General features: G+C 56.0%; 1 long non-coding RNA gene across 1 annotated transcript; it reads left to right on the forward strand.

Annotated features, from left to right (window-relative positions):
• Window positions 1-1,651: 1,651 nt before the first annotated feature.
• LOC102016474 lies at window positions 1,652-5,108 on the forward strand. Its single transcript, XR_263715.2, has 3 exons — window positions 1,652-1,843; window positions 3,834-4,377; window positions 4,540-5,108. It is a non-coding gene; the product is annotated as an uncharacterized LOC102016474 (long non-coding RNA).
• Window positions 5,109-12,675: the final 7,567 nt, after the last annotated feature.

The following is a 12,675-nucleotide window of genomic DNA, read 5'->3' on the forward strand; positions in this document are numbered from 1 at the left end:
CTAGTGATCCCCCCACCCCTCGCAGAAAGCTCCTCCAGCCCACACTGCCCCCTGCTGCCTCAGGTCTGGGTCCCTAGCTCCTCTGCCTCTTCTGACTAACAAAGCCAAGAGAAGCAAATCTAGATGTGAAAGCCAGGAGGGCTCCCAAGTCACAGTTGCTTTACCAAGTTGGCTCCTGTTGCACTTAAAACTAGGATCTAGTTTTCAGAAATAAAATGTATGTGCAGCAACTCTTTAAATACTGTCTGTACCTCTGTAGCCATGGGGCCTCCCGGATACAGGGAGGGCAGGGCCCATGTGCAGCGGGTCACAGATCTTGCCCAGCACAGGGGTGTCAGGTGGAGGGGGTTGGTCAGGACTGGGTCTGTGAGCAGTGCCCAGCATAGCTGAGGTCCTCAGGAAGCACCTGTATCTTTTTTGACCCACACAGAAGTGCCCTAAAGACTAACCAGGGTAGAGGGTAGACCAGGAACAGACAGCAGTGATGCCACGTGTCCCTTCTCAGGCTCCTGACTGCATAAAGACTTTTCCCCTACAGCAGCCCCTTCGGTCCCTCCTGACCCAGACCAGCTGTCCCCCCACAGCCTCTTTCTGTGACAGCCACAGCCTGCCCCCACCCCAAGGCAAAGAGCCTCGTTTCCTCCAAAAGTGGGTGAGCAGTGCAAGATTATTGCAGGCAGACAAGAAATAACTTACTGCTGCATTTAATTAACTTAAATTGCTGTTGTACAGAGAAGAAAAATGGAACAAAAAGAATCTGCCTACCGTTAAGGGAGGGGCACAACTTGGGTGTTCCCCACCTCCAGGCTTTCTCTGGGGCCCCTGGGCTCAGGACTCTCCCCGCTCCCAGCCCTGCTCCTACACTCCTCTGCCCAGCCAAGGCAGCCTCCTGGCAGGACTGCACCTGTCGGTCACCTGCTTCACCCATCCCCAGCTCTGCAGTCTACCTTGGCCCTTTAAGGATCCGAGAACATGCCCTTTGGGTTACAGGATCCTGTGAAAGGTCTGTGCTTGGCTATTTTTGTACCCTCGGTGGGGATGACACAGTTAGGCCCCAATACATGTGAGCGAATGAATAGATGAGTGCATGTATGAACAGATGGGTTTGCGTGTTCTCACTCCTTAGAGCATGGGGTCCAGTAACGGGTCCACGGGGAATCCGACGTTCACTTCTTTTCTTCATTTTCTCCCCTCCTCCTGCCCAGGGCACCCTCCTCCTCCCGGTCTTTGCTCCCAGCATGACCATCCTCCAGGATGGTGTCCTGAAGGAACCAGTGCTTCGGGGTGGGGAGGGTGGAGCTGGGGTCCTCTTCTGACCCTGACAGACTTGCTGGGGTACTGTGGGCAAGTCACTTCCTCCCCGCTCCCAACGGTTTCCTCAATGGGAAGTGAAAAAGGTGTTGGGTTCCCTGGGTTCCCTCCCAGGTCAGAGCGTGGTCTGGTCCCAGGACCCACAGGAGGCAGAAATTCAGACATCTCACTTCTGGGCCAGAGAGATCCGTGCTGCACTGTCTTATCTGCACCTTCCTACCTGTGTGGCCCCGGGCAAATCACTGAAATCTGCATCTGTAAATGGGAGTAATACCGGTGAAACGCGGGCACTCCAAACTCCTGTGCGTGCAGCACACAAAGAGCACGGGCGCATGCGCGGTGAGCACAAACACGAGCCACCCGTTACCTGTTTCTACGAAAACTGTTTCCTTCCCTCCTCCCCAACTGTCTTTCTGTCCCACACTTGTCCCTGTTCACCTGTTCTCCATCACCACTCTGCTTCCAGGAAGTTGCAGCCACCTGCAAAAGCGGCGTAGCATCACCTCGCGAGCTGGATTTAACGGGCGTGGAGGTGGGGGCCTCGGAGCACCGCTCCCGCCTGGCCCGTCTTGCCTCCTTCCCTGCCTCTCATACACTCATTCTCTTGGTGTGATGTGAGCTTAGGGGCCCTCGCTGCTGCCTCTCCCCTACCTCCTTCCTCTTTCCCCATCTTTCCCTCCCATCTCTCAGTCTTTTCTCTGTCCCTTCCTTTCTCCCTCTCTTCCCCCTCTATCTCCTTCCCTCCCTCCTTCCATTTTTCCTTTCTGCTCCCACTGAAAGCTTGCCCAATAACAAACTCTGAATTTTCTTGCTCAGTCCTCTCAACCTCCCCCCAAATTGAAGCCTTTGCCATCTACCCTTGCACACGCGACAAGCTGATGCATATAGACATGGTAACTTGCCCACAGTTGTTACCATGGTGACTGCAAGGACAGGGCTGGAGCGGTCCCGACCCCTGGCTCTTTCTTCTCCCCTGCTCCACCCTCTTCTTCACAAGCTTGGAGCCCTCAGGAGTGAGGGAGGTCTGGGTTTCATTTGCCTCTTGACCTCTAGCTCCTGGCTGCAGCCTGGCTCCCTGACAGTGGAGGGTGGGACTGGGAGGTGGACACTACAGCCTTGCAGCAGAACGGACTAAGAAGGGCTAAGTCGGTTTCTCACAGAGAGGCTGGGAGCCTGGCACGGGCTTGGAGCCCGTCCCTGGGAGCCACGCAGCTCAGAGCTGGGAAAGGCTCCCAGACACCTGGAAGTTTCCCTCAGGCGGCAGGAAACAGAACTGAGGTGTCAGGACGCCAGCCCCACAGGTGACACCACCAGCTGGGCTCTCAGCTCAGCTGCTGGTGCTAAGTGCGTGTGGGGGGTGCCCTTCGGGTGCTGCAGTGGAAGGGAGCGGCACTCAAAGGGGTTCGAAGCGGCCCTGGAGGGAAGGGGAGATCGCCAGAGGCTGCGAAGCAGGCTCCGTCTGACAGAAACGCCTTAAGCGTTTGCAGTGCTTCTCCTGGAGAAGCCCCTGACCCTCAAGATCACGCAAGGAAGCATAAGGACTAGGGGACAGATATTTAGGGCAGAAGTTAGACATAACCACTGCACCCTCTGTTTCTTTGCCTGTAAAAGTGAATGAGAAAATCCAGCCCATCTTGGCCTCTGAGCTGGGAGAAAGAAAATTCCATTTCTCAGAACCCACCCTAGAGGTGTGGGCTCAGTAGGCCCTGGGAAGCTCAGGAATCGTAACACTTTTAATGCTCACCACAGCTGGGGATGAACTGAGCGAGCCCCGTGGTCCTCGTGGGGAGCCATTGTGCACCCCAGGGAACACTGAGAACCAACGACTGCAGGTATTCTTGGATATCACTGATGGAGAGCTACGGGCATTGAGTGGGTGGAGGCCAGGGGTGCTGCCCACCACCCTAAAATGCACAAGGCAGCCCGCACACAGAGAACAGCCCCAAACGTCAGTAGTGCTGACCACGGGAAACCCTGCCCTGGAAAATCTCCATGTGCTGAAGGCACTTGCCTGCTGTCTATACGGGATGCGGGTGGGGAACGCAGAAAGAACGGGAGAACAGAGGGAGAAGCCTTCCGGACGGGAAGAGGCCCGAGTTGCCTCGTGTCTGGTAAATTGTGCGTGACCTTGAGCAGTCATTTCCCACCTCTTGGCCTCAGTCTGACGGCAGGAGACTGACAGGAGGGGCCCCTCCTGGCCAACTGGGCAGATAGGAGGTCCTTTCCCTGGCGCTGTCCTGGTCCTGGCTGGTCAGGGTGAGGTGTGCCAGGGAGACCAAGCAAAGTCAAGAAGGGTGCCCTGCCGGTGTGGCCACTGGGAGAGGGGGTGGCAGCCTCTCCGCACAGTGCCTCAGGGTCCACACCTCCGAGGCAGGAGGCGGAGCCTGTTCTGCACGCTGGAGAAGCTGGGCTCCTCTGTCTCGGGTGAGCTGAAGGACGAGGGCTAGAACCAGGCTGGGGCCGAGTCATGGGAACTTTGTGTGAGCCCTTGTAGGACGAGGGGTTTCTCCTGCTTCTCTTAGACGTTGTTACCCATGTAACATCCATCAGCCCAGTCTCAGCGGCGAGGAAGAGCTCCAGCACCGCTCAGGTCCCTGCAATGGAGATACACAGGCAGAGAGGGCATGGCAAGAGACGGATGCACGCAGTGAACCGGGGACTCCAGGCCGCGAAGTCCGGCCCCGACGGAGGGCTTCAGATGAGCGCTACTCAGGTGGCAGCTGGGATGGTCAGACTGGTTGGTTTGCCCCCTGCAAACTGTCTGCTATTGGTCCGCAAAACTTGAGAGCAAGCATTTGGAAACCTCAAAGTAAATTTGTCCTTGCTGTGACACCCAAGCAAGTTGTCAATAAGCTCATCTCCTTGAACAGGGTCTAGACCGATTCGGATGTTGTCAGACTCACAAGGTGAATCGCGCGGCGCGGCCTGCTCAGAAGGACACAGGCCAGTCTGCCTGGAACTGGAAAATCCCCACCGTCCTCCCACAGCTGGTCTGAGAAGACTGCAAGAGCTGGAGCAGAGGGCGCCGCGCTGGGTCCTCAGGGATGGCTTAGCTCGTGGGGGCGGGTTAGTGACGGCTAAGCCTAGGGTCGGGGGAGGAGTGTGGAGGGCCTCAGGGCTGGGGGAGGGACGCCACCCATGAAAAGAGTAGGTCCCTCTGGGAGCTCCAGTGGGGGCAGGCCCCTCAGCACACAAACATTTCTTCCTTTATTCTCCAACTTGCTCCAGTAAAGAGGACAAAAAAGCCCAGAGAGGCTGTGTAACCTGCCAAAGGTCACCCATCCAGGAAGCGGCAGAGTCGGCGGCGATCCTGTCAGTTTTAAGGATGGTACCCCCCCTTGAGGGCGCACACGAGTGCCTCCACTCCTGAGCAAAACGTCTCACAGCCCATCAGCAGCGTATACTGCCAAGCCGTGGGCCTGGTCTTAGCGAGAAAGGACCCTAAAGGCTGCCCCTCTGCCGCCCAGAGAGAGCAGTAGGATTCAACGCGGACTGAAAGACAAGATACCGTGGAGAAGACACGAATCCTGGCACCCTGGGCCCCCTCTGCCTTGCCCTGCTCCTCCTGCCCTGAAACTGGCAAAACCAGTGCGAAGGAGGGAACCCCGGGCTGCCATCAAGGCTCCCCACGGTCCTCCCTGGGGGCTAAAGCACCTGTACCCGCGCCTTGAGACCCCCCTAGCTTCTAAGAAGTTTCTTGCCCCTTTGTCTCCTCAGCCTGGATCCTAACCTTGCGCTGGCGATTTTCTCCCCAGCTCTGCCCGGAATCCCTCATGAAGCAACACGCTGCCGTCCTGGCATGTGCACCAACACCCCGGGGCCATGGAGACAGGGTGGACCCCAGGCTGCGGCTGGAACCTCTCAGCGGTGGCCACAGCAGAGCCCTGCAGAAACCACTGCGCCTCAGCCCATGTGCCGAGGACAGGGCCCCGTGTGTCTAGCTTGGCATCTGTGGCTCTTGTCACCACAGCACCTCTGTATTCACAGAAATTCAGTGGGAGGAGAAGCAGGGAGGGGCAGGGCTTCCACCAAATCTGGGATCCATTGTGTACCTACTGTGTGCACCGCTCTGGATTAGGTGCTGAGCATGAAGAGGTTTTCTTGCTTTGTTTTTATTTTTTAAAGGACTCCTCCTGACCCATGCTGAGGTCAGAATCGATGGTGGGAGTGACAGCTTAGTTAGGCGCAGGTGACTATGTGTGTGCTTCTGCAGTCTCGGTAGTGTTTTGAGCCGCCTGTGAGGAAATGCACTGGCGGGCTGGTAGTCCTATGTTGGAGAGCTCAGGCTCCCCTGGGAGCTGGTGGCTCACAGCAGGGGGAGGAGACAAGGAGAAAGCAAAGGCACCCACAGAGAGATGGGGTTGGACCAAAGGGCGACATGGGAGAAGGAGCGGAGATGGTTCTGGAAGACTTCGGTAGGCCAGGCAGATGGAAACTGGTGCAGAGATGGGGAGACGGCAGGAGGGACAGAGTAGCCAGACATGGGGAGGCATAAGTCAGTATTCCGCTGGTGGGGGAGACCTGGGCGTAGGAGGAGACAGTGTGGGGCAGGCAGAGGGCAGAGGCGAGGAGTATAAGAGTGTCTGGTTTTTCACCTGTACAGTGGGACAGGAGGACTCAGTGGGGTCAACCATTGTGCACCTGGCCAAGAGAAGCTGGTTGGCACAAAGGGAAGGGGCACACAGAGGGGACGGGAGGCGCATGGAAGGTGTCAGACCAAGCCCACGACACAGTGACCAGCTCCCTTCGCCGGCCAGCCTTGCCCTGCCTGTCTTGGCATAGGAAGCAGTATCCCAGCTGCTAAGGTTCCCAGCAGGTATGTGCGGCCAGGGCAGGACATGGAGGCTCTCCAGCCTGCTACCCATTCCCAGTGCTGGCTCCATGGCCCCTGGGTGCCCAGCTGCCCCTCCAGGCGCCAGGCCTCCTGTCCTGGTGTCGAGCTCGCACGTAATTATACCTGCTCACGAGTTTAACGGGGTTGAGAGGAAAGAAAGGTGGTGACCAGTGGAGGTCACCTCCAAGGGTGTGGCGGGCAGGGGACACGGCGACAAACACTGTATAAGTGGCTCACTCCCCAGTGAGCACACATACATGTATGTGTGTGTGTGTGCGTGTGTGAAGAGACAGACAGAGGGAGCCTACTAGGGAGCAGTTAGACCACATAGATGGCGGGCTACGGTCCTTCCGCACCTGCTGCTGGGGTGAGGCCCAGCCCTGAGGTGGTGGCGATGGAGTGAGGGACGGGGATCTCTCTACGCCCTGTATCTGCGGCCTCGGCACCACACAGGGGGCCTCTGAGCAGCCCTGCTCTTGGAGACAGCGAGGAAGGCTCCAGACAGGGGGAGAAGAATGGGGCGGGCTTGTGAGCGCTGGAGAGAGGCAGTTTCCAGGAAACACACCCGCCCAGGTCTCCTTCTCTCTCCCTGCCAGCTCTGGCCATGGTCTCCATCCCTACATCACCTGTCGTTTCCTGCTCCCTGGCAGCCTGTCTGCAGGCCCGCATCGTCTGTAATAAAACTACCCTCCCGCAGCAGCCCGCGGCACCCTGCTGGATTGCTGCTGCTGCCCCGGCCTCGAGGGCACAGACACCCGAACCTGGGAGACCCTCCGCCTTGGAGCGCCCCGGACCTCCCCAAGCCCCTGCCCAGGCAACCAAAGCCTCCTCTCTAGGCAACCACAGCCAGGCTTTCTCTTGCAGCCCGCAAGCCCAGGCGGCATTCCCGGCCTCGCTCCCTCTCCCAACCTCTGCCTGCCACAAGCCGCCCGCCCAGCGGCTCCCCACGGGGGCAGGGGCTGCTCTGCGAGTGGCAGGCAGCTGCGGGCTCCTCTGAGCTGGGGGGGCCTTCTGGAGACCATTGAGACCTTCAAACAGCCTGCTGAGGAGGCTGAGAAAACAGGGAAGGGGAAAAGGAGAAGAAAATGCCATCCCATGGCTGGCACCACTGCAGCCTCCTCTCCGCCCAGCCCTTCTCCTTCAGGCGGGTAACCTTCCAGTTCTTGGGGTCTATGCATCTGCCAGGGACGCTGACCAGTAAGCTGTCCCAATTCTCCTACACTCCTGACCTCCCAGCACTTAAAGCCTTGACTAAGATTCTCTCTGTGCTCGTGAGAGCCTCAAGACCGCTCACCAGTGTGCAGGGCGGACCAGAGCTGCCAGCCGGCCTCGAGGGGTGCCCCCCACCTTCAGCCACAAGCAGCTGAACTAGTCTGGCCAGTTTCTCTTCTGAGCTCTGACCTAGGCTCACCTGCTCAGACCAGACCTCCTGGAACCTGGGTGACGGGTTGGGGGGCCAGCGGTATGTGCTCCACAAACCCCACCTCTTGGCAACTTGGGAGTTGCTCCCTGGGACCAGGAGGGCCAGGGTATGAAATGCCTGTGTTTGTAGGACTGAAAGGACCTCCACAAACATCTTCATCTGTCCCCCAAACTGTTCCATGGCTGCTGGGTAGGCAGCTGCCAAAGGACCCATTTAACTAAAGCATGCAAATCAGCGGTCCGGGGACCTGTCCTCCTGACCAAAGTCCTGACAGGCCCATTTCACAGAAGAGGAACCACTTGTCCACATTCGCAGGGGCTCCCTCCTTCCCTCCCTTCCTGACAATGTTGAAACAGACACCATTTACTCTGAAAATAAGTGGTTAATCGTCTGTTGCCTAATAGACTCCAGTTAGTTGTTTTCAAAATAATCGTTTGCATCAGTGAGTTAGTAATTTTGTATTATCCTCCCTACAGAGCTCTACTTTTACTGACGAATGTTTTCACATGTCAGACGTATTCTGGGGACAGATGCAGGCATCTCTGTCCTCTGTCCTCTGAGCTCAGCTGTGGGCTGGTGGCCCCACCCCTTTCCCCAGGGACAGTGGAAAGCATTCTGGGGCAGCAGGACACCCTACATTATCAAGAATGCTTCCTCTGCCCCCAGCTCCTCACCACTCCTTTCGATGGTCTTTTTTAGACTGAGAAAATTGGTAAGATTTACTAAGTGACTACTATAGCTAATACTTACTAAGCACTTACTGTGTGCCACTGTGTGACATTGCCTGACTTCATACTCAACAACTCATGAAGTCATTATGATTTATCCCCTCCTTTGACTGAAGAAGAAATGCAGGCTCAGAACAACTACCCAACTCCCCCAGTGCTTCAGAGCAGGATTAGGATTCAAGCTACATCTGCTCTAGCTGTGCTTCCTAGCAGCATATGACAATATTGACTGCCACACTGGGTCACTGACTACCACCCTGGGTGCACAGGGAGACAGCTGGCCAAGAAGGCCAAGTCTGGAGGCAAACATTTAAAAAGACTTGGAGATATTACTTGCAAGGGACTCTGTGGACAAGGGCTTCCAAGAATCTAAGTAGATAGGAATCATTTATAATTCCCGAATTCATTCTCTGCCTATAAAAGTGCAGCTACAGTCTCTGTCTGGCCTGACTTCCCCAGTGGGCCCACCTTCCCTTTCTATATAGCCGTGAGTGGCCATGGTGGAGGCAGAGCTGGGAGACCCGGCCCAGCCCTCCTCCCCCAGGAGGAAACAGGCAGGGCCCAGGATCACGGTGGCCGCCCTGCCCTTTCCCGATCGCAGTGGAGCCAGAACCTCAGGGCTGAGCCTCCGCTCCTCCGGGGCCTTCAGATCACTGGAGAGCTGCACTGGCTGTTGGATGCTTCCCCTTTTTTTTCTAACCACGGTGGTTTCAACGGGCAGTTCTCATCTTTTCAGCACCAGAGATGTTTCTTCTGCTAGGGTGGTTTAGGCATCTCTCAGCCTTCTGCATTCTGACATGACATCTGCGTCCCATGGGAGCAGCAGCAGGCTCGCTCCAATTCTACCATGCTGAGCAGAGAAGCAACAGCCCAGCCGTCCACTCAGTCTGCAGACATGTGCGAGAGGGTTGTGGAGCGTGAGAGGCAGCTAGGGACTCTGAGGCCCAGGGAAGAGTACTTAGGTCCGAGTACCATGTACTGAGATCCCTCACCTGGGAATGCAATCAGTGGCACCCTGCTCTTACTATGTAAGATTAGAGCCCTAAGGCATCTTTGGAAACACAGGCCTCTCACAGTGACTTGAAAGATAACAGGGAGTCTAGTGTGACAGCCCTGTTTACAGACATAGAAACCGGCAGCGGGCAGAGGGAAAGCGACCCAGCCCGAGTCAGAGCCGGCTAGAGAGAGAGCTCAGACCAAAGTCAGGTTTGCTGACTCCCAGACTGATGGTCTTTCTATCCCTTTAGCTGCTGAATTTATCAACTTGTACCACCCCCGCAACTCTTCTAGACCACACCATGGGCAGAACTCAGGTCCCTGGGTTTGAAAGGAATCCTGGGCACTTGGCGTGGTGCCAGACGGTGCTTTGGACCCTCAAACTCCTCCTGCGTGGCTGAGCTCAGCTGGCTGCTGCCGCTCTCCAAGGAGCCAAATGTCAGAGGGGATGAAATGGATTTTCCACTTGAGCTCATCATCACGGGCTCAGGGTCAGTGTCCCGCTTTCCCACAATCTACATGCTCCTTGAGAACAGGGCCAACCCATTAGGGCTGGCTGTTATCAAATCCAAAAGGCCGAGCCTAACATGGTGTCACACACCTGTAATCCCAGCACTCTGTGGGGCTGAGAGCAGAGGATCACAAGTTTGAACCCAGCCTGGGCAACGTAGCGATTTAGTGAGACCCTGTCTTTTTTTTTGAGACAGGATCTCACTATGTAGTTCAGGCTGGTCCTGAACCCATTGTGTACCCCAGGCTGGCCTTGAACCCGAAGTGATCCTCCTGCCTCAGCCTCTTGAGTGCTGGGATTATAGGCGTGCGCCACCACATCCAGCCAGTGAGACTCTGCTTTAAAAGTAAAAAAATAAAAAAGGGCTGGGACTGTAGCTCAGTTTGAAGGCCTTGCGTTCAATCTCCAGTACTGAAAAAAATTCTAACAGTTGGCGATGCCAGTTATCCCACCCCACCCACCGCAGCCTACGGCCCTACCTTGGCTTAATCTTTTGCCCTCCTCAAGCCACCTTAAAAAATGGGCCCCACGTTATTTTTGCGAAGAAGCAACTTGCGAATGGCCCAAATGTGCACCTATCTGAGGATGTCAAAATCCACTCACGGGCCTTATACTACCAGGGCAATCTCCCTGGGAAGGCTCAGGAGCAACGCAGGACAGACTTAGGCTGTGCCACAGGAGTGAGAGGGCTGCCCAGTGGTCAGCACTGTGCCCAGACCTGTGTGCAGTGTGGACTTCACCCCTTGTGGGTTATTTCTAAAACGGCAACAGCAGTGTATTAGGAGGGTGGGATAGAAATAGTTGCCCTCTCTGGTTTCCAAACTTTGCCCGATGCTGCTAAATTGCTTTTATAATAATACCAAGGCAATAAAACCAGCTCCCTCAGCACCCGGGCTCGGTTAGGAGCCTATGTAGATCTGGCCTTCTCTGCCCTTCAAGGTCAGTCACCAAGACATAGGGCTTGCTCTCGGGGAACCAGGGGGCAGCAGCGGGTGGAGGGGGGTCATACAGAGGCGCCAGATCCCGGGCCCTCCCCTGGGGGAAGAAAGTGTTTTACCTGTCTGTCACCTCTTCACCTATGAACACGCACATGCACCATTTCTCCTCATTGGCATGTGTGAGTGCACGCGCGCACACACACACACACACACACTCTAACTCTCTCTCTCATACACACTCTCCCCCATACTCTGTAACTAGTACGGGGTGAAGTCCACACTACAGTCCCAAGAGTGAATCCTTTCCCAGCACTCACTTATGGGGACAGATCTGGATTTGGGAGTAACTGTAAATCACCCAGTTTTAAGGCCTTCAAGCTGACAAAACTACCTGCGCTTTCATCTGGCAGAGATTCAGGGTGAGGCTTACATGGCTTAGAGTATTTTCTAGTAAAAGCTAGTGCAAGGAGGGCCCAAGGGCTAGGGTCAGGGTGGCTGGGTTTGAACGCTGGCTCCACCCCTCACTGGCTGTGTGGCCCTGAAGAAGTTATTTAGCTTCCCTGTTCCTCAGGAATAACTCCTACTTCTCAGGCCTTTCTAAGAAGTAGATGACAATATTTACAAAGCAGCTAGACCAATGCCCGGCAATTTGTACATGCTATATAAATGCTCCGTTCATTCCTTTGTTTGTTTGAGACAGGGTCTCACTATGTAGTTCAGGCTGGCCTTGAACTCATTATGTAGCCCAGGCTGGTCCCTAGCATGCAACCCTCTTGCCTCAGCTTCCCGGGCGCTGGGATTTCAGACATGTGCCACCATGCCCAGCTCTTCGTTATTAAGAGGCATCTATTGAGTTTAGCATGCCAGACACAAGAAGCACACACTCCATTGTCTAGCAGAATAACAAAGGACTTCTTTTCTTCTAGGAAAATGTAATAATTCCACACAGACTTGCACATAATTCTAAGAAAGGCCTGAGAAAGAATGCTTACCTTTTCCATGTAAACTTGGAAAAAAATACCCAGAGTTCAATCTTTTGAATCCAACTAGAAGAGTGAGCTTTAACTGGCTGTAAATTAAGACTAATGTTCAGTGCACAGTAAGCCTTTGGAAAATACTCACACTCAGGGCCCTCCATGTAACCTCTCTGGGTAATTTTCTTCTCCTTCTTTTGCTCAGCCCCTTGATCACACAGAAAACAACCCAGGGGTCCAGCCCTCAGGTCACAGGTTGGGGAAGCGATGCGGGTTCAACGTGCTCAATCTTCCTGCTTTTCCATTTTTCATTTTAAAACAACCGGTCAATATTTGGAGACGGGGAGAGCGGGAAGCTTCCCTAACCGGCAGTCTCACGGGAGGAGCCAGCAGTGGCTGAGGTACACCGCGTTGTGAGCAGGTAAATGTACAGTTGATTTAATAACTGACTGAAGAATAAATGCAGCCATCCACACCCCTACCCCAAATCCACTCGGATCTTTCGCACGTACTCGCTTTTGAACGCCTTGAACTTGGTCTGAGTTGTGTCTGTATCTGCGGCCCCGGCGGTTCTCGCCCACCCTGCAGCCCCGCGATCCCGAGGTGATGCTGGGGAGAGCCTGGCGCTGGGCTGCCCAGCGGCTACGCCAAGGCCCACCCACTCCCCCTCCGGCGGCTTCCTCGGCTTCCTTGCCGAGCCGCGAGCCCGAGAGCGCTGGGGAGCGCGGGCGCCGGCAAGCGGCGACAGTCCCCCGACTCCCTAACCCCTTCCCAGGCTCAACCACCGCGGGCAGCCCCGCCGCCCCCAAACTTCACCCAGCACACGCCGCAAACGTAGTCTGGCAACTTTCCGGAACTCCAGGCGCCGGCCGCGCCGCCCGAGCCGCGGCGGGAGCGAGCAGAGCGGCGGCTGGAGCGCGGGGTCAGCGGATCGGCCCGCCGCGCCGGGGCCGGCTGCAC

This window comes from Chinchilla lanigera, unplaced genomic scaffold (genome assembly GCF_000276665.1).
Source record: "Chinchilla lanigera isolate Chin_1 unplaced genomic scaffold, ChiLan1.0 scaffold00077, whole genome shotgun sequence".
Taxonomy (NCBI): Eukaryota; Metazoa; Chordata; class Mammalia; order Rodentia; family Chinchillidae; genus Chinchilla; species Chinchilla lanigera.